The 5,000-nt window shown below is 57.9% G+C and overlaps 1 protein-coding gene across 1 annotated transcript in view; it reads left to right on the top strand.

Annotated features, from left to right (window-relative positions):
• The window catches only part of LOC311329100 (teneurin-2-like), a gene marked incomplete at both ends in the record, with an annotated part of 117,124 nt that overhangs the window by 75,348 nt on the left and 36,776 nt on the right, over nucleotides 1–5,000 (top strand). The window lies entirely within an intron of this gene.

Here is a 5,000-nt window from a genome sequence, read left to right as displayed (position 1 = left end):
GGGGAGGTCTAGCTGGGAGGAGGGGACCCCTGGGGAGGTCTAGTTGGGAGGAGGGGACCCCTGGGAAGGTCTAGCTGGGAGGAGGGGACCCCTGGGGAGGTCTAGCTGGGAGGAGGGGACCCCTGGGGAGGTCTAGCTGGGAGGAGGGGAGGTCTAGCTGGGAGGAGGGGACCCCTGGGGAGGTCTAGGAGGAGGGGACCCCTGGGGAGGTCTAGCTGGGAGGAGGGACCCCTAGGGAGGTCTAGCTGGGAGGAGGGGACCCCTGGGGAGGTCTAGGAGGAGGGGACCCCTGGGGAGGTCTAGCTGGGAGGAGGGGAGGTCTAGCTGGGAGGAGGGACCCCTGGGGAGGTCTAGCTGGGAGGAGGGGGCCCCTGGGGAGGTCTAGCTGGGAGGAGGGGACCCCTGGGGAGGTCTAGCTGGGAGGAGGGACCCCTAGGGAGGTCTAGCTGGGAGGAGGGGACCCCTGGGGAGGTCTAGGAGGAGGGGACCCCTGGGGAGGTCTAGCTGGGAGGAGGGGACCCCTGGGGAGGTCTAGGAGGAGGGGACCCCTGGGGAGGTCTAGCTGGGAGGAGGGGAGGTCTAGCTGGGAGGAGGGACCCCTGGGGAGGTCTAGCTGGGAGGAGGGGGCCCCTGGGGAGGTCTAGCTGGGAGGAGGGGACCCCTGGGGAGGTCTAGCTGGGAGGAGGGACCCCTAGGGAGGTCTAGCTGGGAGGAGGGGACCCCTGGGGAGGTCTAGGAGGAGGGGACCCCTGGGGAGGTCTAGCTGGGAGGAGGGGAGGTCTAGCTGGGAGGAGGGGACCCCTGGGGAGGTCTAGCTGGGAGGAGGGACCCCTGGGGAGGTCTAGCTGGGAGGAGGGGACCCCTGGAGAGGTCTAGCTGGGAGGAGGAGACCCCTGGGGAGGTCTAGGAGGAGGGGACCCCTGGGGAGGTCTAGCTGGGAGGAGGGGACCCCTGGGGAGGTCTAGCTGGGAGGAGGGGACCCCTGGGGAGGTCTAGCTGGGAGGAGGGGACCCCTGGGGAGGTCTAGCTGGGAGGAGGGACCCCTGGGGAGGTCTAGGAGGAGGGGACCCCTGGGGAGGTCTAGCTGGGAGGAGGGACCCCTGGGGAGGTCTAGCTGGGAGGAGGGACCCCTGGGGAGGTCTAGCTGGGAGGAGGGGACCCCTGGGGAGGTCTAGCTGGGAGTAGGGGACCCCTGGGGAGGTCTAGCTGGGAGGAGGGGACCCCTGGGGAGGTCTAGCTGGGAGGAGGGACCCCTGGGGAGGTCTAGCTGGGAGGAGGGGACCCCTGGGGAGGTCTAGCTGGGAGGAGGGGGCCCCTGGGGAGGTCTAGCTGGGAGGAGGGGAACCCTGGGGAGGTCTAGCTGGGAGGAGGGGACCCCTGGGGAGGTCTAGCTGGGAGGAGGGGACCCCTGGGGAGGTCTAGCTGGGAGGAGGGGACCTGGTGAGGTCTAGCTGGGAGGAGGGGGCCCCTGGGGAGGTCTAGCTGGGAGGAGGGGACCCCTGGGGAGGTCTAGCTGGGAGGAGGGGACCCCTGGGGAGGTCTAGCTGGGAGGAGGGGACCTGGTGAGGTCTAGCTGGGAGGAGGTGACCCCTGGGGAGGTCTAGCTGGGAGGAGGGGACCCCTGGGGAGGTCTAGCTGGGAGGAGGGGGCCCCTGGGGAGGTCTAGCTGGGAGGAGGGACCCCTGGGGAGGTCTAGCTGGGAGGAGGAGGGGACCCCTGGGGAGGTCTAGCTGGGAGGAGGGGAGGTCTAGCTGGGAGGAGGAGGGGACCCCTGGGGAGGTCTAGCTGGGAGGAGGGGAGGTCTAGCTGGGAGGAGGTGACCCCTGGGGAGGTCTAGCTGGGAGGAGGGGGCCCCTGGGGAGGTCTAGCTGGGAGGAGGGGGCCCCTGGGGAGGTCTAGCTGGGAGGAGGTGACCCCTAGGGAGGTCTAGCTGGGAGGAGGGGACCCCTGGGGAGGTCTAGCTGGGAGGAGGTGACCCCTAGGGAGGTCTATCTGGGAGGAGGGGACCCCTAGGGAGGTCTCTTGCCATGAAGTCAATCAGAAGGCCTGGAGATGAGGGGTCAGGGCAATAAACAGAGGGGAGCTGCTCACTTTATACAGTCTTGAGCAGAGAATACACTCATTTGAATGTATCTATTACACCGTATTTATTACACTCTGACTAACAAAGAATGCCACTATCTATCTCCACACTTCTACATAGCCAGACCTATCTATCTCTACACTCCTACATAACCAGACCTATCTATCTCCACACTTCTACATAACCAGACCTATCTATCTCTACACTCCTACATAACCAGACCTATCTATCTCCACACTCCTACATAACCAGACCTATCTATCTCTACACTCCTACATAACCAGACCTATCTATCTCCACACTTCTACATAACCAGACCTATCTATCTCCACACTTCTACATAGCCAGACCTATCTATCTCCACACTTCTACATAGCCAGACCTATCTATCTCTACACTCCTACATAACCAGACCTATCTATCTCCACACTTCTACATAACCAGACCTATCTATCTCCACACTTCTACATAACCAGAACTAACTATCTCCACACTTCTACATAACCAGAACTAACTATCTCCACACTTCTACATAACCAGACCTATCTATCTCCACACTTCTACATAACCAGACCTATCTATCTCCACACTCCTACACATCCAGACCTATCTATCTCCACACTTCTACATAACCAGACCTATCTATCTCCACACTTCTACATAACCAGACCTTTCTATCTCCACACTTTGTTTAGGCTGTGCCAGTGTCAGAGACAGGTCAATTATCATTCTGCAATAGGGGGGGGGAAAGCAGTATTTCTCTAAACCAATCACAGTCGTCTTGGGCGGAGCCAGCCCCGGACACAGCGACTGTGCTCTTGCAAAATAGTCTGGATCGAATCTGATTGGTGCTGAGAGAATCTCTCGGCCCGAATCAGATTAATTTGCGTCGCCAGACTCGCCACTGATTGGGCAGTGTGACAACGAATGACAAGGTTTATTACCCAAACCTCCATCTGTTGAGTCAGATTAGCCACTACCTGACGAAGAGGGGGGGGGGGGGGGTTGAAATAACACAGCCCTCTGATAGGGCAACACCAGCAGGTAGGACGACGCTATTGGAGGAGCCGGCTGGGCGGATAACGGACAGGGCTGCAAACAGTGATTGACAGGGCAGGGAACCAATCCTGGGAGATGACAAAAAAAAACACAGACAACACAACAGAAGTAGGCGTAGAAAAAGACTGTGGAACGTAACAGCTGCTCCATCTGGCGTGTCTATCTAACATGAACCATATCTGGAATAGATCTGGCGTGTCTGCTCATGGGACTAACATGAACTATATCTGGAACAGATCTGGCGTGTCTGCTCATGGGGACTAACATGAACTATATCTGGAATAGATCTGGCGTGTCTGCTCACGGGGACTAACATGAACTATATCTGGAATAGATCTGGCGTGTCTGCTCATGGGGACTAACATGGACTATATCTGGAATAGATCTGGCGTGTCTGCTCACGGGGACTAACATGAACTATATCTGGAATAGATCTGGCGTGTCTGCTCATGGGGACTAACATGGACTATATCTGGAATAGATCTGGCGTGTCTGCTCATGGGGACTAACATGAACTATATCTGGAGTAGATCTGGCGTGTCTGCTCATGGGGACTAACATGAACTATATCTGGAATAGATCTGGCGTGTCTGCTCCTGGGGACTAACATGAACTATATCTGGAGTAGATCTGGCGTGTCTGCTCACGGGGACTCACATGAACTATATCTGGAATAGATCTGGCGTGTCTGCTCATGGGGACTAACATGAACTATATCTGGAATAGATCTGGCGTGTCTGCTCACGGGGACTAACATGAACTATATCTGGAATAGATCTGGCGTGTCTGCTCACGGGGACTAACATGAACTATATCTGGAATAGATCTGGCGTGTCTGCTCACGGGGACTAACATGGACTATATCTGGAATAGATCTGGCGTGTCTGCTCATGGGGACTAACATGGACTATATCTGGAGTAGATCTGGCGTGTCTGCTCATGGGGACTAACATGAACTATATCTGGAATAGATCTGGCGTGTCTGCTCATGGGGACTAACATGGACTATATCTGGAATAGATCTGGCGTGTCTGCTCATGGGGACTAACATGAACTATATCTGGAATAGATCTGGCGTGTCTGCTCATGGGGACTAACATGGACTATATCTGGAATAGATCTAGTTTATCTGTGAAGTGGGTCTTTCACAGGTACACAGTGTGACTAATGTGTTCCTCTCACCTTCTCTTCTCCTCTTCACTCCTTCTCCCCCTCCACCTCCTCCTCCACCTCCTCCTCCACACCCCCTCATCCTCTCCTCTCGTCTTCTTTCTCCATCCCTCCTTCTTTTCTCCTCTCATTCTCCCTCCTCCCCCATCCCTCCTCCTCCTCCTCCACACGGGGGGGCCTTTCTCCTTATCCTCTCCTCGTTTTCTCTCCTCCCCCTCCTCTCCTCCTCAATCCCACTCCTGCTCGTCCTCCTGTCCTGTCCCCTGGTCCTGTCTGTCCCCTGGTCCCCTGTCCCCTGGTCCTGTCCTGTCCTCCTGTCCTGTCCCCTGGTCCTGTCCCCTGGTCCTGTCCTGTCCCCTGGTCCTCTGTCCCCTGGTCCTGTCTGTCCCCTGGTCCTCTGTCCCCTGGTCCTGTCTGTCCTCCTGTCCTGTCCCCTGGTCCTGTCCCCTGGTCCTGTCCTGTCCCCTGGTCCTCTGTCCCCTGGTCCTGTCTGTCCCCTGGTCCTCTGTCCCCTGGTCCTGTCTGTCCTCCTGTCCTGTCCCCTGGTCCTGTCCTGTCCCCTGGTCCTGTCTGTCCTCCTGTCCTGTCCCCTGGTCCTGTCTGTCCTCCTGTCCTGTCCCCTGGTCCTGTCCCCTGGTCCTGTCCTGTCCTCCTGTCCTGTCCCCTGGTCCTGTCTGTCCCCTGGTCC

The sequence above is a fragment of the Borostomias antarcticus genome (genome assembly GCF_949987555.1).
Source record: "Borostomias antarcticus genome assembly, contig: scaffold_240, whole genome shotgun sequence".
Classification (NCBI taxonomy): domain Eukaryota; kingdom Metazoa; phylum Chordata; class Actinopteri; order Stomiiformes; family Stomiidae; genus Borostomias; species Borostomias antarcticus.
Note: the sequence above shows the minus strand (reverse complement) of the source record. Positions and strands in the feature narration are given on the sequence as shown.